The 23,799-nt window shown below is 47.2% G+C and overlaps 1 long non-coding RNA gene and 1 other non-coding gene across 14 annotated transcripts in view; one reads left to right on the forward strand and one right to left on the reverse strand.

Moving 5' to 3' along the window:
• LOC106986836 (uncharacterized) overlaps nucleotides 1–14,442 on the reverse strand; it is a 45,587-nt gene extending 31,145 nt beyond the window's left edge. For 6 of the 13 annotated variants that reach the window (XR_008293462.1, XR_008293467.1, XR_003426235.2 and 3 more), the window contains exons 1-3: nucleotides 14,281–14,438; nucleotides 13,534–13,670; nucleotides 10,623–10,779 (exon numbers count right to left, since the gene is read on the reverse strand). This is a non-coding gene — a long non-coding RNA (uncharacterized LOC106986836). Of the gene's footprint in view, nucleotides 1–2,039; nucleotides 2,285–2,378; nucleotides 2,574–10,622; nucleotides 10,780–13,533; nucleotides 13,671–14,280 lie in introns of all 13 variants that reach the window. The other 7 variants (XR_008293463.1, XR_008293465.1, XR_008293459.1 and 4 more) reach the window with 5 other exon arrangements.
• Nucleotides 14,443–20,516: 6,074 nt separating this feature from the next.
• Nucleotides 20,517–20,589, forward strand: TRNAM-CAU (transfer RNA methionine (anticodon CAU)). The gene has a single exon. It is a non-coding gene; the product is annotated as a tRNA-Met (tRNA).
• Nucleotides 20,590–23,799: the final 3,210 nt, after the last annotated feature.

The raw sequence follows: 23,799 nt of genomic DNA on the forward strand, positions 1-23,799 counted from the left end.
GAGTAATGCAATATGAGAAAGACTCAGCCAGCCATTGCTGGCTTTCAAGGTAGAAGCAGGAGGCATCCAGAAACCAGGAAAAGCAGGAAAACAGATTCTCCCTTGGAGGCTGCAGAAGTCCATGATACTTTGATTTTAGCCCATTTCAGACTTTTGACCTCCAGAGCCATAAGATAGCATGTGTAGTTTTAAGGCACCAAGTCCATGGTAACTGGTTGCAGCAGTGATTACACGGGCAAAGGCCCAGTCCACCTCCTCATTAGTATCTGTGTTCCCATCACATGATGAACTGTGGGCAAGAATGGATCTTCCTGGATAATCCTAGTTGCACACACACACCAGGCACAGTGCCTGGTGCCATAATATCTCTACATGGCAGCTATGGGATCCTATCTACTGTGGTGGCTAGGGCTGAAGGGCCAGAAGCTTGCTCTGCCTCCAGCTGGGAGTTCTGTGGCTGCCCCAGGATTCACAGGGACTCAATTGGTTCTGAATTTGGGAAGGTGCACCTGGTGCACTGCCTCCTCCTTCAGAGATGTGAATCCTCCAAATGTGGCCGACCCCTCAAGGGAACAGATCTGTCTGCCCTGGCGGAGGAGGTGACCCAACAGACACATGGATCCCCTGGCAGAGGCAGGGAAGACGCTAAGGAGTGCACATGAGTGGCCAATATACACACACACAGAAGACTGATATCCAACCTGAAGATTTAGAGGGCATTTATGAGAGCAGCAATCCAGTTAAAAGGCACCTGGATGGAAGCTCATGCCAGAAGATCAAACTTCCAATAAATGTTTATAATAGCCATAAAAAAATAAGTAAAAGAGGGACATCGCCGGCCCTCAGGGAAATGCAAATGAAAACCATTACACACCAGGGAAAACCGAGTACCATTTTTAAATGCCTTATTTCTGTTTACAAAAGCAGAGTCTACTAAATTGTGGGGGTTACAGGGAGCCGAGGAAGAGAAAAGGCTTCCTCAGAGAACCAGAAAATAGAGCAATAAAATAGTACCAATCATTTAAATAACCACAATAAGATTTATATACACAATGGAATACTACGTGGCAATGAGAAAGAATGAAATCTGGCCCTTTGTAGCAACGTGGATGGAACTGGAGAGTGTGATGCTAAGTGAAATAAGTCATACAGAAAAAGACAGATACCGTATGATTTCACTCTTATGTGGATCCTGAGAAACTTAACAGAAGACCATGAGGGAGGGGAAGGAAAAAAAAAAAAAAAGAGATTAGAGAGGGAGGGAGCCAAAACATAAGAGACTCTTAAAAACTGAGAGCAAACTGAGGGTTGATGGGGGGTGGGAGGGAGGGGAGGGTGGGTGACGGGTATTGAGGAGGGCACCTGTTGGGATGAGCACTGGGTGTTGTATGGAAACCAATTAGACAATAAATTTCATATTAAGGAAGGAAGGAAGGAAGGAAGGAAGGAAGGAAGGAAGGAAGGAAGGAAGGAAGGAAGGAAGAAAGAAAGAAAGAAAGAAAGAAAGAAAGAAAGAAAGAAAGAAAGAAAGAAAGAAAGGGGCGCCTGGGTGGCACAGTCGGTTAAGCGTCCGACTTCAGCCAGGTCACGATCTCGCGGTCCGGGAGTTCGAGCCCCGCGTCAGGCTCTGGGCTGATGGCTCGGAGCCTGGAGCCTGTTTCCGATTCTGTGTCTCCCTCTCTCTCTACCCCTCCCCCGTTCATGCTCTGTCTCTCTCTGTCCCAAAAATAAATAAAAAACATTGAAAAAAAAATTTAAAAAAAAAAAAGAAAGAAAGAAAGAAGAAAAGGAAAAAAAAAAATAACCACAATAAAATTCCCTCATCATTCCGTGCAGTCCTATGTAATTCACTCTTGCTCCCCTGGATCTTGGATTAGCAGTCTGCTTTCACGAAGCCGTCTTAGAGCTTCTGGAATGGAAAGAGTCCTGGAATTCCTGACTTGGTCCACTGGGACAGTCTTGAGAGTTGCTCAAGTGACATCAGCTCAGAAGCCTGCACCCAAGGGTCTATTCTTTAAAGGCTAGAAGGTTTGGAGTACCTGGTACAGTCATTTATCATGAGGCTGTAGACTGCCCTTTGTCACTGAAAACACAAACTGCAGCCTGCCCCTTAGAGCAGAACCTTCAGGGAAGCATCAAACGACAACATCTGTGAGGTGGCAAAGACGGCTCGGCTGTGCCTACTTTCTTACTCTCACCAATATCATCAGAATGGAGGAGAGTAGACATCTCTATCTGGGTACAGCACAGAACTCGTTCCTGAGACTTTAGATGGGTGCTTCCCCTGAGGGAAAAAAACATACGGGCAGTGAGGGCACTGACAAATCTCCAGGGACTTCCCACAAAACACAAACACGCACATTTTCTAAAATACTTACATTAACATCGCATCCATGTAAGCTTCACTTCAGGAAGGCGGAACGGGTCTTCTGATCTGACAACCCCTCTGTGCGAATCTTACAATGGTAACACATCACACAAACCTCATTATTTCCAGCAGCTCTCTTTTAATAAGGAGCAAAAACAAATCTTTTGTGATTCTACGGGATTCCTCTGGGGCATCTCAAACATCACTGTAGGTTGGAAAGATATCCTGAAAGTACCCTTTCATTCCCGCCACCCCTGTATATTTATTAAATTATTTGGTGAGGCAAAATCTAAAGAGTTGTCAGAAGAGATTTGGACACTTGATTAACCTATATCACAGGTGCCCGAGAAAAAAACCTTTGGTTACACATGTAATTAAGTGGTAACATTTAAAAGTAAACAGATCCAAGAGAATTAGAAGACATGTGTCCACACAAAAACTTGCACACAGTGTTCACAGCAGCGTTATTCATAATAGTCAAAGAGTGGAAGCAAGTCTAATGACCATCAACTGATGGATAAACAAAATACGGTTATAGCCATACAATGGGATATTAATTGCCCACAAAATGCAATGAAGTACTGATATGTGCTACAATATGGATGAACCTTGAAAACATTAAGTAAAAGAGGCCAGACAAAAAAAGGCCACATATCGTGTGACTCCATGTATATTATATGTTCATGACAGGCAAATCCATTGAGACCAGAGGTAGATTAATGGTGGCCTAGGCGGGGGGGTGGGAGGGGCAGGGGTGAGAGGTAAGGGGGAGTGACTGCTTATATCAGGAATTGGGGATTCTTTAGGGCCTTAACAATTAGGAATTAGGAATTCTACCTGGAATTAGGCAGAATTAGATGGTGGGGATGGTTGCACAGCTTAATAATAAAAACCACTAACGAATACTCTTTTCAAAGGTGAATAATATCTTAGTTTTCTTTAAAAAAAAAAGTCTGTGCAAGATATGGATTGTAAAATAAATAAGCAAAATAAACAGGAAAGTATACATATGGCATGTTCATAAGTGATGAGTTTTGTTCTTTGTGTTTTAAAATCACCTATTCTAGGACATGACAAATTCAACATAAGGCACCAAAAAGTGTCCTGGTAAGACACAGAATCTCTGCTATCTAGAATAACCCTCCATATTGCAGGCAATTATCAGTAAATCAAGGAGGCAAGCCCATCAAACCTGAGCAAACTTTGCTAAAATACAATATATTTCATAGTTTCTTTTCCGATGCAGGTATTTTTAAAATAATATAAATGAAATTCACTTTCCAAACTTTATCCTCCATAGTGCCCTTTTTCACATTCTGGAACAAACTGACACTTTACTACAGGATAGGAGTCTGCAGGATCAAAACTATTTTCATAATAATGTTAAAATATTATTTATGTTAATTTGCAATGTGTTCACCATTGCTACTGCAAATGAATCGATAAATATTTAATACAAACGTCTGTCTCAATGTCTAATGTGGCAAGAATTGATAGTTTTAACCCACATAAACAAAAACTCTTTGGGTAATCCCAATAGGTTTTAAGCATGGAGAGGGAAAGATCGCATCTTAGAACATAGGGTTGAATGAAAAACAAAAAAAAAGAATAAGAAATGGTATAACAATACCATCTATGTGAATTAAACGAGCTTATACACAAGATAGCAATGATGTTTTGTTAGAGCATTCAAAAAAAGAAAAGACCAAAGACACCCATGGAGCATTCCAGAAGGACAGCATCCTGGGAGAGGGAGGAATGACCATGGGAAATTTCATCCAAAGGAATTAAAACACCAAGAGAATGACCTTGCACAGACCACAGATAATGATCTGCCAAGAACTGAGGAGTGCTCCCACACCCCCCACCCAAAGGAAAACACCTGTGGGCTCTCCCACCCAGCGGCAGCTGCCCAGGACAGAGTGGACACCACAGAGAGACAGACCCTCTCACAGGCTCCCGGCACCATCTCCCTTCCTGGAGATGCCGCACCTGGAGGATTTTCTCCAGCAAATCCAGGCATGGTAAAGGAACAAAGGAGCATGGGTGGCCTAGGATAGGGAAGACCAGTGGAGGTTGGTAGATCACTCAGGAGCAATGCAACCATCTTTATTATGTTCAGACCACCCACACTGACCAAATAGTTTGTTCAGTTGCAGGGATGAGGGTGGGAGGGCTGGGGGAGGGAGGGAAGGTGCAGGAAGCATATGTCATCCTGTTCAGTGGGCATTTTTGACATGCATAAGCTAGAGTGCCATGGTGCCCATTTGGGGAGGTGGTGGGGGTTAGGAAAAAGGAACCCAGCAGAGACACAAAGAATCCTGACTGGAGGGCCAAAGGCTGAGAGAACAAAGTTCTTCGGGAGGCACAGAATGATCCCCAAGTTCAGGGCCACAGACATGTATGTACCAAAGAGGGCATGCTCCATCATGTGGAACCAACAACAGAAATATCAGTGATCAACACCAAGTGAGGAGCTGGTTTCTGCCTAACCGGCGTGCTGACCGGGAGGAAACTTGCCCCTTGCCAAAGAAGCACATCCCACTGTCATGCAGCTTGGTTATGAAGTCTGCCATTGTTCCCACAACTATTCTTTGGAGCATTCGGTATGGGTGGTGAGTCTGCACCCACACTGGGGTCATTGAGTGAAGAACCAAAGCAGACCCATCCATGCCCGCCTGGGGCTCCCAGTCTGACGAGATGGCAAATAAACACTTGGCTGTTCTTGCCTCCTTGAGTCCCATACAAAATGCCTCATCTCATCCTATTCATCCCACTGATTTTAAGATGGCTCCTTCCCTCCGTCTGCACTCGCTCTCCTCAACCTCAGCCTCTTCCCAACGCTAAATGAAAACACACGGCCTCCTCCTTCCAAAAATTATTAAGAATTTCAAGACAATGACAGCAGAGCATTAAACCAAGCAGAAGCTGCAAGTCCCTGAAGCCAGCCCACCCACCCCCATGGGACAAAGAGAGAGAAACGAACTGGCAACCACTAAGGCAGGGCAGGGCAGGGCAGGACAGGCCGACAGCACCCAGTTCTGGTCAGTGGGGCAGCGGCTCGTCAGCTTGTCTTGCCATGAGGAGGGGATTGGCTCTCACCACCAATGGCTCCAATAGGACCCAGAATCTCACCAATTCCCCTTAAAAGGGATAGCTAAAATTTGTTAGAGCAGAAATTGCAAACAGAACTTAAAGGTTAAAGAAAAAGCAAGGTTTCTGAATGGTAGTTTTAAAACCCAAAGTAAAATTCTGAAGAGTTCTTCCCAATGACAAAACTAGGCTCTAAATCACAAAAGCCCAAGCAGCCCACCCTGGCTGTGGCAGCTGGGGACAGGGCCACGTGTCTCCTGGGGGTGGGGGGTTACTGTCAGCTCACAGAAAGGAAAAGCTGATGGGGTGCCAGCTGCCTCCTGGAGTCACAGCCTAGAGGTGAGAGTCTTTGTCTCTCTCCAAAGGTGGCCTCTGTGACTCCTGGGAAGGGGGCTGCTGCTAACGACTCCCTTTCCAGGGTGACTTTTCTTGGCCTCTGGTTTCGGGAAAATCACTGAAGTCAGTCACACTCTTCAGAAAACAGGATATTTCATCGAAGACTAAGCAGCTGAAACCATAGCTGGCTTAAAGGGTAAGGAGATGAAGAGTCACAGCAAGAGAAATTGGCCCAAAAAGGTGAGGAGGCTACAAAAGTTCTGGAGAGTTAACACCTGCCAGCACCCCTCCGCCAAGGAGACTGGACAGAGTCTGTGCATTCACACCCCCAATTCCTCGTGCCATTTACCAAGGCTCCCAGCAATACCCCCAGAATCCAATGCACCACAAGTCAGAAAGCAGCTGAAGCCCAGGATGAGAAAATACAAAGTCAGATGATAATGTCAGATCACAATCATCCCAGGACAAAATACTGCCCACAATGGCTGGAGAGGGGCAACCCTTTCTGTTCTAAAAGGAGAAGGGGGCATCACTATGCCATAGCAGGAAGAACTGGAAATATGTATGGCCCAAAAGCTACCACAAAAATTGAGAAGAACATCACACAAGCCTTCAGAAGGCCACCAGCAACAAGTCAGGGCTCCGCAACACAGAGTCAGGAAGAAAGAGAGTGGTTTGAAAGAAATGCAGCCTTCCAATCCCAAGTGAGATCATGTGTCCAGTGGGCAAGAATTAGAAGAAAACATAAAGCAATGAAGGAGGCAGATGCTCCCTGAATTCAGTCAGTGCTCTCCTGGAACATGAAGGCAACACCATACAGGCCCTAACGAAGGCCATGGGCAACATTCATGCACAGACAGCTGATCAGGAAGGACAAAGAGCAGAAGCTGCTTGAGGAGGTGAAAATGGAACCAGCAGAAAATCCAAGACCTGGAGAAAAAAGTTTTAAAACAGGAAAGGTCCTCTAAAATCTACGTTTGGGTTGATGGGGGGTGGGAGGGAGGGGAGGGTGGGTGATGGGTATTGAGAAGGGCACCTTTTGGGATGAGCACTGGGTGTTGTATGGAAACCAATTTGACAATAAACTTCATATATTGAAAAAAAAATAAAAGATAAATAAATAAATAAATAAATAAATAAATAAATAAATAAAATTTACGTTTGTATTGTAAACAGGAGAGCCATGAACTCTCATTCACAGCACAGGATGTTAAAAGGGCTCTTGCCACAGAGAAGAGGGGACCTGCCAATTTGAGGTACATTTTAGGACAAACACACCAAGAAAGAGAGAGAGACTTCAACAAACAGTGTCCCTCAAAACAGCTCCAAGAAGTAAGCAGTCACCAGAAACTTCCTGGAAGGCACCCTCAATGACCAGAGAGTTCCTCTGGCCCAGCCCCCAAAACAGGTGAGACCTGGCTCCCAGCACCAATAATAAGCCGACACGTGGGGTCTTTCTCTTCTTCCCAAAGGAGCCCAGCCTGGACTTGGAAGCCACAACACCAATTCCTAGGGGTCATGTGGGCCCTCAATTTCATGGCATGCCTCCTAGCAGGCACAACTGTGGTCCCACCAATGAAGACAAAAAATCCTTCTCCTCTAAAGAGCTGGATGTCACAGGCCACCTGTCGTTTCCACAATTTCCATGATTTCTAAGACTAAGATGCCCAGCCCACTGGGGAGACCACCATCCCACCCAGAAGGACCTCCTGTCCTTCTACCTTTGGTTCTTCTTAGACAGTAGCTACTGAGAAAACACAATCCACACTTTCCCCAAGTAAGAACTTCCTTTTGCCCAAAAGGGTACATGCAGACAACAATCTGAGGTTTAGGGTTTTAAAAATCTGTGTGACCACTATAAAGATCACTGCTCAACCTGTTTCTTCCCAGCACCAACAATGAGCCAAACCGTAAGATCCTCCTTGTCCCTCCCGGGGGCGGCTTAGCCTAGACTAGGGTCAAGGCCTGCTGAGCACACCCCCACACCTTGTCCTGGGCTCATCTGGGGACTCAGCTCCTGACTCCCTATCTGTGCTGCGCCCAAACCCTTCACTTCCGCAGGGAAGCACAGGAAAACCACTGTGTCTGTCAGTGTCCTAAAGGAACCAGCTCAGGGGCCATGAAGAGGGCCAATCCTGGGCTGACCCAGTCAGCACCGCCCCCTCCCACCAAGCCTCCTGGCTCTTCCAAATAAGAATGACAAGATTGTGGCCCCACTGTGTGGATACTGGACACCCTCCAGCACCAGCTCTACTGTCCACACAGCAAATGGGAGGACTCCACACTGTTAAGACAATTTGCACCACAATCTTTGGTGCAGTTGGCCCGGCTTGAAGAGACTCCTTCTCAGAGGGGCCACCTGCAACTAACGTCAGACCTGATACCCCAGCCCCATGGTTGCCATGCCCATCTGGGAAATGGAATCTCCCACAGCTATGAGGACCCGCAGCATCAACTGGGTCTACACAATGCAGCGTCCTGGTGCATGATTGAGAAATCCCAGGATAAGAGCCACATTGGCCCTGCAGAGGGCTGGCTCAATGTTTTTAAAGCATCTAGCATCATTGCTGTGGTTCACAACACTTACCCAACCCTAGACATCTCTGTGTGTCACCTTTGTCATGGCACCACCACGGTGGTGTCACCAGGTGCTAGCTGGAATCCTTATCGTTGAGCTCACAGGACCAGCTGTGCAGACGACGGTCCAGGTCCACACAAATGCCAAGGGGACTCAAATGGCCACACTCAGTGCTGTAGACATGCACCTCCAAGAGCCGGATTCTGTGTAGATTCTTATACTTGGGTTAAGTGACAAGATCCCCAAACCCCACCGGGCAGAGGAGAGACTCAGGCAAAAAGCAGCCCCTGGTCCCCTTTGTCAGAGTCAATCCATCACCCAAGCATGCTGCAACCACAGCATTTCCAAACCTTGCTTCTGCTGTCTACTACCAGGCATCACAGTACCAACATAAGACACCACTGTGCTGGCAAACCCACAGTGGAAGAACTGCCCAAAAGCAAGCTCCATGAGCATTCTGAAAAAAAAAAAAAAAGCTGCCAAAGTCTGGAGGAACATTCTTCACTCCTGGGCAGTGACACAAGAATTCCTGGGGAGATGTTAGAGCAGACATACTAGGAGTTAAGCAAGAGAAGGAGAGCTGAACCTTACTCATCTATGGAGGAGGATTTATCCTTTAAAAGTCGGGAAGTCAAAACCCTCATCATAGACCGGATGCCTCCTGCCACAAGGGCACCCAGTGTAGGGTATTCTTAGACCACCTGCTAAACATTGCGGACGTCAAATGCTTCCAATTCTTCTACCATATCTGTTTCCTGCTGGGCCTTCTCCTTAAAACCCTTCTCTGGCCTTTCCCCTGAATGAGGAACTACCAATTTGAGGTTTGTGGTTTTTAAAAAAAGAAAAAAATGTATTCACCACAAAAGATTACCTCAAGACCTTGTTCTCCACAGAATGAACTGTTTAACTTTCATTATAGCCCAGGTTTCAATAGTAAATGACTGAGTGATTTATGTTGCATTTTAATGCTCTAAAAACCCTTTAAGTGAAAAGAAATACAATAAAAACCAAGTTCCAATCGATCCAGCTGCCCAGCCAGGTTAAGGAACCAGTCATTTATATCAAACGGGGCCAGGGCTTGGAAAGCATGTGGTCCATCAACTTTGAAAAACCCTCTGTCAGGATGTCACTGGACCCCCCCCCCCCCCAGACAGTGCATAGAAGTAGGCAGACACCCTGAGATTCAGAAAATAACCTTGGTATATGAACTTCAGCACAGCCAGCCACTCACTGCCACTAACTGCGGGTTAATGGCATAGAAAGCTTTGCAAGTCAGAAATTCTCCCCCGGAGGCAGTCTGTCTCCCTCTCACCTCCCTGAGGACATTTAGCAACATCTGGAGACATTTTTGGTTGTCACAACCAGCCTCTCCTGGGGAAGAGCTACAGATGCTGCTGATCATTGTACAACACGCAGGACAGCCCCCACCCCCCGCGACAAAGAGTTATCCGGACCCAAATGTCAATAGTGCTGAGCCTGAGAAACTCTGGTCAGGAATGAAGATACTTGAACCCTCCGAGGCATCCAATCTTGAGTCATGACCCTTTGGGCATCTTAGCACGTAGACCCTGTGCTTGAGGGGGAAAGCTACTTATGCACGAAGACACAGACACAAGGTTTTGCAGCTTGGGAGGGGGTGGTTCACCAGTCCCTGACGCCATTCAACATCCCCCTGCCCCAGTATCAGGCACCCAAAGATATTGAGGTCAGGTACTCTTCTTAGGGAGTATTCCTATTTTTTTAAATCCTTCTAAGTAAAAGAAACCCTGCTCTAAAGAACCTCTAGCACGTATCGTTCCATTTAAACCTAACAGCCATCTAATCAGATAGGATCACCATGTGACAGAGAAGGACACCGAGGTACAGAGAGGTGACACAGCCAGTAAGTGGCAGAACTGCAGGCATGGCCCAGGCTCAGGCTGCCAGCACATACCGGGCACTCCGACACCAGTCTGGCTTTCCGCGGGGTTCACACTCCTCGGCCGCCCTCCACTCGCTGGGAGACGGTTGGCCAGCTGCCCTATCACACTGGCCTCAGCAGGGACAGTGGCTCCAGAGGACGGCATGGACGTGGACACCTGGCATAGAACAGAGGCGGTGCCCTCCCCGTGGCCACCAAGTTTGCGGGGAGAGGGACCCTGCTCCGACTCTCCCAAGTTGAAGGTCTGGGCGGGTGTTGCCCTGGGATCAGGCAGGACAGGAAGCCACGGTCTGGGTCAGATCCTTCTCATCTCCAACCGCGCTCACCTGTGAACGTGGCCTTCCACACCAACAGCCGATCGGTGGAGTCAGCAAGTCAGCTCCGAGACACATCACCTGTGCATCTGTGGCCACCAAAGCTGCCCACCCAGACTTCTACCAGGCCCGGCTCTGTGCTCCTCAGAGGCCCACAGCCAGCCAATATCTGGAAAATAATGAGTGATGGTGAGTCCTCAAAGTTTCCTTATTTTTCCTTCATTAAACCTCTCCTTGTTCCCCGAAAATGCCTCTGCTTTTGTTTCACAGCAAGAGGTTGCTCAGGGAGCTGCTGTTCAGGGACCTCCCCCAGCTGAGACTGTGCCCCAGGACTCATCCTCCATCCTCACTTCCGGGCGGCCACTCTTCAGTCTCCCCCCGGCTTCCTGTTGAAAACCACCCAGCGTAGCACCTTCGCATCCCTGGAGGCCTGTGACAAGCAAGAAACTGCATCCAAGCAAACTGTCTTCACAGGCACATTTTTCTCAGTTTGCAAATACACATCCTCAAATTTAAAACTTCTGTTTCAGAAGACAACAGTCAGCCCGATTTAACGGACATTACCCATTTGCTGAGTGTGTACAATACAGCCCACATCTGCACCCTGTTTGGCTCATCTCTTAAGAGGCCCCAGCTCCTTCCCTTGACTGGCTATCTCATCACCCCCCCAGTCGTGCACAGGCGGCTTTATGGGAAGGGGATGGGAAATGCCCAGTTCAGGACCAATCCCCACAGCAGGAGACGGTGGCTCTTCTGGATTCTGGTCCCCTAAGGGCACTGTCTGAGGCCACAAAGCATGGATGGCCCACACAGCAGCACTACAGCCCGGCATGATTTGGGGGATGCTCTGCATCCTGGAACAGGCTGGAAGCTATGGACCCGGCCATTTGGTGGAGAGGAAATAGGCCCAGAGAGGTGAAGTGAATGTGTCAAGACCACACAGATACTCAGTGTGTCAAAGCGCATCCTTGGCCCCAGGGCCTTAGTGTATTTGTGAGCTGGTGGCATCAACAGAACCTTCTTACTTTTCATTCCTAGAGAACAGGCTGTGTAGACGAGGGTCTCCTTCCAGCACATTCAGCCCAGCTAAGAGGAGCCAGGCCAAGTGCGCTAGTGTTAACTTGTGGGCATCCTGCCACTGGGATCAGCATTTCTGCTCCAGATGGAGAGGACTAGGGCACCAGAAGTGGGGACCTAGGTGGGGCCAGAGTGCCCCCTGCTGTCTAATTGCTAAGCGACCCAAGCCTCACGTCTGCCTCCCTGATTTCTTGTGCTCCCTGCCCAGGAAAGTTGAGGGCTGGGTTCAGGGTACACTCCCTCCTGGGGAGTTTCTCATTTCATTCTAGACAACCCGGGGGAGGCCCCAGGCTCCCTGGTAGCGGAGTCATGCCCACCATGCTTTTCTGTTTCTCCCTTGCTGCACCCCTGAATGTGTCCAGTCAGCATCACATATTGAGGGCTTTCTGCGGCCCAGCCATGGGTCTGGTACTTTAAGAACCAGAAATGACAAGCCACTGTTCCAGAAAACCCACCACCACCCCTATGGAGTCTCTGGAATGAGGCAGATAACCAAGGAAAACAGTGAAGCAACGATCTGACAGAGGTTGAGAGCCAAGGGATGGAGAACCGACCAAGTACCAAGGAAACGGGTCAGAGGGGCTCTAATGGCGGATGTGGTGAGTCTAAAGAGGAAACAAAAGCAGACAGACATGGAGAGAGGGGAAAGGCATTTCTGGGGGCAGGAACAGACACAGCCAACGCTCCTCCTCACTTGTCCCTTATCCCAACTGCTTCCCCTTCCTCCCACTCTTCCTCCTAACTCACCATGGGTCATGGAGGCTGTCCACCTCAAGAATCCCCCCACCTCTCGGCCTCTCTGGCCAGGTCCTTGTCTGCCGGGATTCCTATGACCCTCCCAGCTCTTTTACCTTGGCCCTGCTGATGAACACGTGGTTTCCTGAACCCTACACAAAAGCCTGTCTGCAATCTGGACCCTGGAGAATTCGATACATGGGACAAATTTCTTACGCAGGGGATTCAGTAAAGTCTAAATCATCCTTTGCCCCTAAGAAAGGGAAATCGTCCCAGGGAAGCAGGAAAGGTGCAAAGGAGTCATGCTGAGGGAAGTTTCTCCACAAGTTAGGTGGAAGGAGCAAGTTCACTCTGCACCCCGTGCAAGACAAGAGGAAGTGGGCAGGAAGGGATAGGATCCCCATGGAGAGACGGAGTTAAGAAGCAAAGACTTGGAGCAGGAAGGCCCAGGAGAGGTCTGTGGGACATTGCAAGGAGGAGAATTTCCCAGGAGGCAGCTGTAGGGTTGGAAGCAGGAAAGGGACATAGTAAAAAGTGTGCTTATAAAGATTTCTAGGACAAACAGTGCCCAGTCTCTCTGCAGCGGCTCTGATCAACCTGTACTCCAGGGGCGACTGGGTGACTCAGTTGGTTAAGTGTCCAGCTCTTGATTTCCACTTACAGCATAGTCTCATGGTTTGTGGGATCGAGCCCCAAGTCAGGCTCTGCACAGACAGCATGGAGCCTGCTTGGGATTTTCTCTCTCTCCTTCTCTCTCTCTCTCTCTCTCTCTCTCTCTCTCTCTCTCTCTCTCTTTATCTCTCAAGCTAAATAAATAAACTTAAAAAAAGTTTTTTTCAACCTGCCCTCCAGCTGGGAAGGGTGGGGACAGCTTGAGATCACCAGCATTCAACAGAGCCTTGGCCCTTGAAGGCATCCTGCAAATGACCATCTCAATGGGATGCCAGTCTTTAACGCAAGGGCCATTTAATACTCAAGGTCCAGATCAGAACAGGAAATAGAAGTCCTACTTTTGTGACCTTAAGCTTGTTACAGCACAGAATGGGAACAATAATAAAACCTCCCTCATAAGGTTACAGTGAGAATTGTCTGTGATAATACACAGTCCTACCTGGCATCTAGCGGCTGCTTGAAATCACGACGACGCTGTTCTTCTTAAAACCTGCTCTTCCCAGGGCTTCGGGGACTTTACACCGGTTTGGTAGCCTCTGCAGCCACTTGACTTGCTCCCTCAATCTCCTGTTTTCCCTAATGAAATGGTAGCCTTTGTGAGTACTGTACACACGTGAAAGCACTTTACATATGCAAGGCATTTAATCCTACAATGGTGCTTTGAAAACAGGTTCTATTCCTTCCCGATTTAAAGACTAAAGTCAAGGAAACTCCAGGACAGAGCTCCCACGTGCACACACCAGGGGTCCGAATGGACTGGGGTTACTGGATCAAACGCCCCTCCCCTGAGCACAATTTCACATGGCCCCACAGTGAGACTGCCTGGGACTCTGCCTGGGCTCCTTCAGGACCCTCGAGCCATGCTTTCTTCCTCCATAGCCCCTCCTCTGGCTGCTGTGGGAACCCATCTCACTCTGCTTTGAGCCTCCATCTTCTCCTTTGATCAACAGACCCACATTTCCAAAGGCCAGTGAAATATATGCACATGGATATCTGTCTTCCCCTAAAACCCAACCAGCTCCAAGCTCCTGACCCTGGCCTCCAGACTCAGCCTCAGGCACCTCCAAGAAAGCACTAGGTTCCTTCTATCCAGAAGTCTAGTTCTCGTCCAGTAGGGGTCCTGGAGAGCAGCAACCTGTCCTCAGAGGCCACTCACAGACCCTAGCAGAGCAAATGTCGGACTCACCCATCTCAAACCAGTCAGCCCTCCCAGCTCCCCTCTTGTGGCTCACAGTGCCACCTTTCCTCCCATCCTCTGAGACCGAAGCTGTCCCCTGGACCCATCCCTCTCCAGCAGCCTTCTCACTCCCCCAACAGTCCTTTAGCCTGGAAACTGTCTCCCAACTGCCTCTCGGATTGTTCCCTTCCCCAACATTCCAACTGACCAACCGGTCATCCGCTCATCCACACCCCCCAACCCCCTTGAGTCTTGACCACAGTCTGGCTTCTGTCAGAATCAATTCCCAGTGTGCGTCTTACCCAGTGAATCATAAACTCCTTGGGAACAGGAACTGGCTCTACTTATTTTCCATCCCCACGAAACTGATTGCCCTGGCACACAAAACCATTAATCTATTTTAAGTAAATAAATTTGGAGATTTACTTAAATCAGAAAGTGTCTGATTCAGAGGGAGCATTTGATTAAAAAATAGTCTCGGGGCACCTGGGTGGTTCAGTCAGTTAAGCATCCAACCTCAGCTCAGGTCATGATCTCACAGCTCATGAGTTCAAGCCCCACATCGGGCTCTGTGCTGACAGCTCAGAGCCTGGAGCCTGCTTCAGATTCTGTGTCTCCCTCTTTCTCTGCTGCTCCACAGCACGTGAGCACAAGCGCACTCTCTCAAAAATATACATTAAAAAAAATTTTTTTTAATTAGCCTGCAAGTTCTATATACTTCCTGACACAGAAACATGAAATTGCCCATACCCACAACCCAGGTCACCATGCCCCTTGTCATGCAGACATCACACCTACCCTGTCTTTATTGATTCATTTGTTTATTCTGTTTGAGCACTGACTGGTCACTCAAATATTTCTTGAGCAGAATGAATAAAAGAGATGTTAAAGTTCACCTGATCCAGGGGAATACTAGAAACACCCAGGGAGTTTGTTAAAAATACAACCCCTAGCCCCATTTCTAAGATTTACCAAATCAGAATCTCTGGAGGAAGACCCAAGGGCTTTCACTTTTATTCATTTGTTTTTAATTTTTCATTTTTTCTCTTAATTTTTAGACTTAGAAAATAGTTTGAAAATAAAAAGTTCCCACATACCCTTCAATGTTAACATTTACGTCACTGCTAACGCAATGATCGAGGCAAGGAAATTAACATAGATATGTTTAACTAATCTACAGACTTCATTCAGATTTACCAGCTGCTCGCTAATATCTTTTTACGTGTTCCAGGCACCAATCCAAGTTACCATCCGGCACTCGGGGGGTTTAATTTACATATCTCTCCTTATGATCGTGCGTGCTTATATATGTTTTCATATGTTTGAGGACCATTTTAATTTGTGCATTGTGTGTGAATTGTCTCTTTGAGTCTTTTCTCATTTTTCTTTCAGATCATTCATCCTCTGTCACTCAATTTTCAAGAGTTCTCTACGTATTAGGGATTTTAGCTCTAAGTCTTTGTAGCAAAGCCCTTAGTTTTACATGTGATTATTTTCTCCCAATTTTTTAGTTGTCTTTTGACTTTGTATATGGTGTGTTCTGCCGTGTCCAACTTACCAATGATTCATTTAATTGCCTCTGGATTCAGAGTCACGGTTTAAAATCCTTTCCTTACACTGAGGTCAAGTGGAATTTACCCAGGCTTTTTGTTCTTCCCATTAGTACTTACTATGGTTTCCTTTTTTACATTTAAATTAATGATCCACTTGAGTGTATTTTTCCATAGGATGTGTGCTACGAATTTAGTTTTATCTTTTGAAATGACTCCCCAGTTTCCCAGCACCATTTATTGAAGAGTCTATCATTGCCTCTGAGATTGGGGAGGCCACCTTTGTCATACATGACGTTTCCATTTGCGTTCAGGTTTATTTCAGTTCTATTCTCTTCTATTGGTCTATCCACTCATGTGCCACAGCCCCACTGCTTTAATTACAGAGGCTTTATGGTTTGTTTCAATGTCCAGTGAATGAGACATTAAAAGACCTTCTTTCTTTTCAATGTTTCAGTGTTTCCCTGGATATTCTAGCAGGTTTATTTTTCATATGAACTTCACTATCAACAAACCATTTGTCCCTCGAAACAGCTCCAAGAAGTAAACAGGCACCAGAAACTTCCTAAAAGACACCCTCAGTAGTCTGAGAGTTCCTCTGGCCCAACCATCAAAACAGGTGAGAGCTGGCTCCCAGCACCAATAATAAGCCAGCCTGTGGGGTCTTATTCTTGCCGGAGGAGCTCAACCTGGATTGGAGGCCCCAAAACCAGTTCCTAGGAGTCATTTGGGGCCTCAAGTGCATGGCATGCCTCCTACCAGACACAGCTGGGGTCCCACCAAGCCATGCAAGAAATCCTTCTCCTCTAAAGAGCTGGATGTCACAGACTACAGTCATCTCCATGATTTCATGATCACAACAAAACAAAGATGCCCACTCCACCAAGAAGCCCACAGCCCCACCCAAGAGGACCTCCTGTGCCCCCCACCCCCATGCTTCCACATACAGTTCCATTAGACCCACCGAGAAGACACAATCTGTGCTTCCCCCGAGTAAGAACTTCCTTTTGCCCAAGAGGGTACATGCAGACAACAATCTGAGGTTTGGGTTTTAAGAAACAGTCGACCACTATAGAGATCACTGCCTACACCATTTCCTTGTATAGAATGACCTTCTTAGTTCAGCTCCTCCCAGCCCTAGAAGTAACTTCGAAATTTATAATGAATTTAACGCTATAAAGAAGTACTTTCTGTAGATGGACAGCAAGCATTCCACAGTTATTCTGATGTGCAGCTGGGTTTGAGAACCAGGCAAATATAACCGACAGGATCAGGATGTGGTGACTCTGGGGACTGCTGCCACTCTCTCACAGGAGCCCTTGAGAACAGCTGGACCCTTCACGCCAGCAGTGAGGAGGGGAGCTCAGCAATGCCAGAAAAGGTCCTCCAGCTCACAGTGGTCAAACGATCAGTGATGAGTAACAGTGACCACAGCTGCCTCTCCATGCTAGGTGGATACGCACACTCTAGAACAATATCTTCCTTCAATCTTCCGGCAGCCCAGCAAAGTAGATTCGGGTATGATCACCATTTTATGGGAACAGAGAGGTTAAGACAACCAATCATGGCCGACCTGGAGATGAGCAGAGCCACCTGACTCTGGCAGCTGTGCACGACTGTTTCCAAGAGGTGGTCTTCTAAGGGCAGTACAAGAAATAGAATGGCCCTAGCCCTGGGGATTTATGGGATGCTAGTATCACAGAATAAGCTGGAAGGGGACTGAACCTGTTGCTTCACAGAGGAGAAACAACCCCAGAAAGTGAAGACAGTTTCTTCAGATCACAAAGCCAGTCAATGTCAAAGCAGAAACCGGAGTCCAGGTCTCATAGGCAAGGTGCTTGGCATCTGTTATAAAGCAGTTAGGTGTTAGAGGCAATGCAAGGCTGCCCCCTGGAGGAAGGGCCAGAAACCTGCAGGCACCCCTTCTCAAGACCCTGGGCTGATTCACTTTGCATGCTGGTAGATTTGGAGACACTGCCCCTCCGGGGATGGGGTCTCCTTTCTTTATTAGTGCCCCCCTGCAGAATCCCCAGGACCCTGTCAATGAAGTTCTATCAGGGGCCCAGTACACACAAAGCAGTTTTTCCTCTCACTGCACCCCTGAAATCACGGACTCAAGAAACACCTTGAGGGAATGGATTTCACGTGAGAGGCACTGCGGTGGGTACAGTGGGGACAGAATCTGAGAAAATAAACCTGTCAGTCTCCTCAGAGGTTATGACTTGTTGGGTGTCCCAAACACAACCTGTGGTGAGCAGAGAGCTGGAGTGAAACAGAGGGGAAGATCAAATACCAACTCGTGGGCTCTTGGCAGGCATCCTGTCTGAGCTAAGAGTGAAAGAGGCCAAGATTTCAGTAATGAAGAAGTCAGTAAGAAGGTCCTGGGGAAAGAGAGAAGGCAGGGCCTCCCCTCACATTCCCTGGTGCCTGCTTTTCCTCTCAGCTCCTCACTCCCTGGCCACCCCCCATCCTAGGGCGTCTCCAACACTGACTCCTTCCAATGTGCCCCCACCCCCCACTGCACCTGCCTCTCCTCTCAGGCCCTCTCCTCTCAGGCCCTGTCAATAAGCTAAAACTAGTTCTTCTGTACTTGCTGCAGAGGACCCAGAAAATTTTCAAACCAACCTCTGCTCCCAAAGAAAGAGAAATCGCCTGAAGGAAAGAGCAAAGGTTGGGAAGAAGTGACAGAGAGAGAGAGAAACATCTCTGCTAGTTCCAGGCCACTGTGCAGGAGGAGCCCAGGAAGATTAGGATGAGCACACAGAAAGGGAGGAAGGCAGGAAGGCCCTGGATGGTTCTGCAGGACAGTCTGTCTGGTCTGGCTGGGAGGCTGAGGGTCAGCCTTATCACTGCAGGGCCCCGATGGCTATTTCCCCTAATGGGCAGTGAGGAACCACTCAAGATTGAGTAACAGGACGCCCTGCAAAATGTGTTTAGAGAGATTCCTGGAACAAACCGTGTCCTGCCCTCTGCACAGAGGGAGCTCGGGTTTCACAGCTCTGACAGCGCCTGAGAACCCCTCCAGCTGGGGGGGGTGGGGGGGGCCTGCCTGTCCTGCAGCCAAGTCTCCACCTCCAATTCTTGGGGCAGAATTTGTGCCACCCAGGATGAAAGGGAGGGGAAGCCACAAAGTCAAAGTTGGGTAGAGGCTGAGAGAAAACCAAAGCCAAGCCGCTGACTGTCCATGCACTGCTGTTTGCTCAATGCACACTCTCCCTCCAGCTCGGAGTCTGGGCGGCAGATGGTAGCAGAAGGTGGCTTGGGGTGGGGCGCAGTGTCCCCCCAACCCATCCTTCTGAATGTGGGGTACTTAGGGTTGGCTCAGATCCTGTCCCTAGATGGCAGAACACCCAGTCAAAGGAGGAGGCGGGACTAACACATAGGAAACAGCTGAAAACAACCGCAAACCACAGGATGTGCTACAGGCACTTCGTGCCCTAGGAAATCCGGGCAGTAAGAAGGAATCAGTGTGAACTGTGGTACCAGAGACAGCCTGAAACCTGTTTCCAATCGAGCACCAAACCCTTAAAGGCGCAAAGAGGAGGAAGAGACCAGTCCTACCAGATATGAAAACATATTATTTATTACTCTGGCGAAAGCAAGAATTCCACAAGAGCTGGAGAACCAAAAAGTTGACAAGTTAACACAATGCTCTTACCCCATAATAATCGCTGGGTAAATGGGATGCATGATGAGTCCTTCCGCAGCAGAAATTTCCCTGCAGGAATAAAGAAGGGTGGGGGAGAATAAGGAAGGAAGGCCTTCTTAGAAATGGTTGTATGTTCTGCCCACCCACCCATCCATCCACCCAGCAGTTTTATCACAATGAAACGTGAAACCCTGGTCAGGGGAAATGATGCCTCTCTTCTGCCCTTCAAGACGAGATGCCCCTTTTAATGAGGGAGTAAATTATTGTTAAGAGGATACAAAAATACAGAATCCAATAAACTGGCAAGTCCAAGGTAACCATAATTTCTTCCCTGTGTTTTCCTACTGAATTCATCTCTCAAGAGTTTTCTGGAATCTTCTCTCGTTTCCCCTACCTCACTCCCACCCCTATTCCAGGACCTGGGCCTGGAGACCTCACGCCCCTAACGGCTCTCAGGCCCACTCTCCTCCTCATCCCGTTCTGTCCTCGCCCGCCTGCTACCAGGGCCTTACCCACCCCTGGCTCAGGGGAGCCTCCTGCCGCCCACCCACAGCCGGTTCCAGCCCATCCAGCCTCAGTTCCCACCCGTCAGCACAGCGAGCCTCAGGTCCACCCGCCCACTTGCCAGCTCGTCGCTGTCAGGATTGAAGGCATCGGCTCGGGCAGCCCCTCTCACCTGCCCTCCGCCGGAGCCAGGCGCTCGCCCTCTAAGTGCCCGAGCGCGCCGGAGGGGTCATCCTCGGAGGCTGTGCACCTGTCGGGAGCGCGGCTGCCCGGGAGCGCGGCTGCCCGGGGCCGGGTCTGCGTAGGGCTGCCGGGGCCCGGGGCGCGTTCCGTCTGACAAGACCGCTCCTCTCCCTGAAGAGCGACCCTCCTTCCCCATGTTCCCCCAAATATCCCCGCGTATCTGCATGTGCCGGCGGCCTGGGACCCGCGGCGGGGACTCCCGGGTCTCTGCAGAGAGAGATGGACGCGGAAGCAGCTCGGGCGGCGGAAGGGGCCGTAGGCACTTCCCTTTAGTGGTAAAGAAGCCCTTCTTTCCAGTGGCCCTCTTGGCGCAGTGGGCAGCGCGTCAGTCTCATAATCTGAAGGTCCTGAGTTCGAGCCTCAGAGAGGGCACAGTCATTTTACTGTGCTCCAACGCGGCGTCTGCATTAAAACTAACGAAGGGTGCTTAGAAGCACCACAGGTAGAGGGATGCCCTCCGTAAAGCAGCGTCCTGCCCCGGCGGAACTAAATCCTGGCTCGGCACACAGATCCCCCAGCTTCGCTAAACGAGAAAGCCGCAGGCAAGAGGAAGGACCTCGGCCACCCTCCCGAGCCAAGAATAAAAACCTGTGAGAAAAAAACCCGCTGTGTTGGCGCGACTGGGGGGAAATGGACAAGGCGGTGCCGAGCGGTGCACTGTCTTTTACAACATCTGTGAAAACCAATCTCCTGGACCACTTCCGATCTCCCTTTTCTCCCCAGCTTCCTCTATTCGGAGCAAAGCTGTGTCTGCACCTTCTTTTGAGGCTGTATCCAGAGACTACCCTCGCTCTATTCCAGACCAGGCTTTCGAGAGCGGAGCAACCTGGATAGTCAGCGCCCGTCCTTCCACGTGGCCCGGGACCGAAAGGTGGGGCGTGGCACTGATAGCCCAGGCGACGCCAAGCTCCACCCAAGACTCTAGCTGAAGACTTCAATTTTTGATTATTCGGTTTACAGTAGCTTCCAGTTACTTTGTGATTTAATCTCTAGTTATTATTTAGAAGTATATTTATTTTCCAAAATAGGGAGATTTCTAGTTTTATTATTCATTTCTATCTTAATTGGTTGCATTGTGGATGTAGGATATATATAATATGATATATATATTTCTTTTTAAAGTAAGTTTTTACCCACTGAGAGGCTTGAACTCACCACCCAGAGATCAAGAGTCACTTGCTCTACCAACTGAACTAGCCAGGAGCCTGGGTCATAGAATATATTCTATAAGAATTAAATAGCTCAATGTATGGTCGTTTTGTAAATGCATTTTGAATATTTGGGGGAAGTATTCTGTACTGGTTGTGTGCATTGTACTAAATTTTCTAATCACGTTAATCTTCTATATTCTTTTTTTAATTCTTGTTATATTTTTGTATGTTTGAACTATTGGTTATTTTCGATTTTGTCATTTGTATATACTTTGAGGCTACATTAATAAATGCATAAAGCATAGAATTCTTGTATCTTCCTTGTGACTCAAACCTGAATTGAACACTTACGAAGTGTTCATCTTTATCACTAGTATTGCTTTTCATTTTAGACTACATGTGGCCTAACATTAATGTAATATCAGCTTGTTTTGATTTTGTGTGTACAAGAAACATCTTTTTCTAGTAGTTTCCTACTTCTATTATGCTTATGTTTTAATGTCTCTTTTAAACACCTACATTTCATGGGGTGCCTGGGTGGCTCAGTTAAGCATCCAGCTCTTAATTTCAGCTCAGGTCACGATCTCTCAGTTTGTGAGATCCAGCCCTGTGGCAGGCTCCACGGTGAGCCTGCTTGGGATTATCTCTCAAAAATAAAACAAATGTTAAAAAAAAATAAATGCTTATATTTGAGATATTTTTAATCCAGTCAAATAACCTCTACAGATTAATAGGAATATTTACCTTATTTACATTTAATATAATTACTGATCTATTTGGATTTAAATCTACCATTTTAATAAGGTCTCCCTTTTTGTTCTGCCTGTTCTTTGTTGTGCATCTTCTTTTGGATTGCTTTATTATATTTACATTAATAAACTAATAGGTTAATGAGTTAATAGATTATATTATTAATAAGAATAATAACATTAGTGTTATTATATTCTATTATGCTAGTTTTTTCCCTCTATTTGGAAACTATACCCTTGTTTACTATTCTTTTAGTAACTAACCTTGAAGTTCCAATGCTACTACTTGACTTAATGAATACTGCTATTATTTGGGACTTTTACCTTTTACTTTTCTTGGGGGGTGGGGGTAACCTCTACGCCCAACATGGGGCTTGAACTCTTGACCCCCTGAGATCAAGAGTTTCACGCTCTACAGACTGAGCCAGCAAGGGGCCCCAGCACTCTTACCTTTTTTCCAAAAAAAATTTTTAAATTCTATTCCTTTATCACTCCGGTTGTGACCCCCTCAACTTATGTGCTTTTTCTTTTTTCAATTCTCTTGGACATATTCCTAACAGTGGAATTGCTAGGTCATATGGTAACTCTAGGTTAAGCATTTTGAACTACCAAACTGTTTTTCAAAGCAGCTGTACTTTTTTTACAATCCCAACAGCAGTGTTTGGGGGCTCCAATTTCTCCACATCCTTACCAACACTTGCTGTTGTCTCTGTTTTAGTCCATTTGTCCTCGCAGGTGTGAAGTGGTATTTCATTGTGGGCTTGATGAGCATTTTCCTAATGACCTTGTTGAACATCCTTTCATGTGATTACTGGCCATTTCTATACCATCTCTGGAGAAATGTCCATTCAAATCCTTTGCCCTTTTTGAAATTGGCTTATGTGTCTTTTTATGGTTGCATTACAAGACTTATTTATATATTTTGGATATAAAGAAATTGGATTTGCTAATATTTTCTCCCCTTCTATGGGTTGCCTGTCCCCTTTCCTGTCTCCCTTGAAGCAATTTTATTTTGATGAACTTTTTTTTTGAAGAAATAAACGTTGCAGAGAGTTGAAGCTCCCATCTATGACCCAATTTCGCTGCCTCCCTCTTCAGAGATTACTATTCTAAATGTGATCTTTTTAATTCCCCAATTTTGTTTTGTTTTTTAATTATGCAAAATACCCATAAATGTTAACATCTTAACCACTGCAAGGTGTACGGATCAGTGGCACGAAGTATATTCACAGAATTTGCCACCAACACCATATCCAGCTCTAGAGTTTTTTTTTTTCATCTTGCACAGTTGAAACTCTATCCCAATTAAACCCTAATCTTCCATTTTTCGCTCAGGCCCTGTAACCACCATTCTGCTCTCCATGAATGTTGTAAATACCTCCTATTAATAGAATCACAGTATTTGTCTTTGTGTGACTGGCTTATGTCAACTTAGCATAAGGTCTTCAAAGTTCATCCATGTTGTAGCAGGTGTCAGGATCTCCTTCCTTTTAAGGGTTGAATAACATTCCATTGTGTGTGTGTACATTACATGTACATCACATTTGCTAATCCATTCATCTATAAATGGACACTTGTTATAAATGTGTCTATTTGTCTATAGCCCAGTGGGCTAGATCTTCTATTGACCTCTACCCTCTGTATCATATTTTTGAATGGATTTCAATTATGTATGTTATTTA

Source organism: Acinonyx jubatus, chromosome E2 (assembly GCF_027475565.1).
Source record: "Acinonyx jubatus isolate Ajub_Pintada_27869175 chromosome E2, VMU_Ajub_asm_v1.0, whole genome shotgun sequence".
Taxonomy (NCBI): domain Eukaryota; kingdom Metazoa; phylum Chordata; class Mammalia; order Carnivora; family Felidae; genus Acinonyx; species Acinonyx jubatus.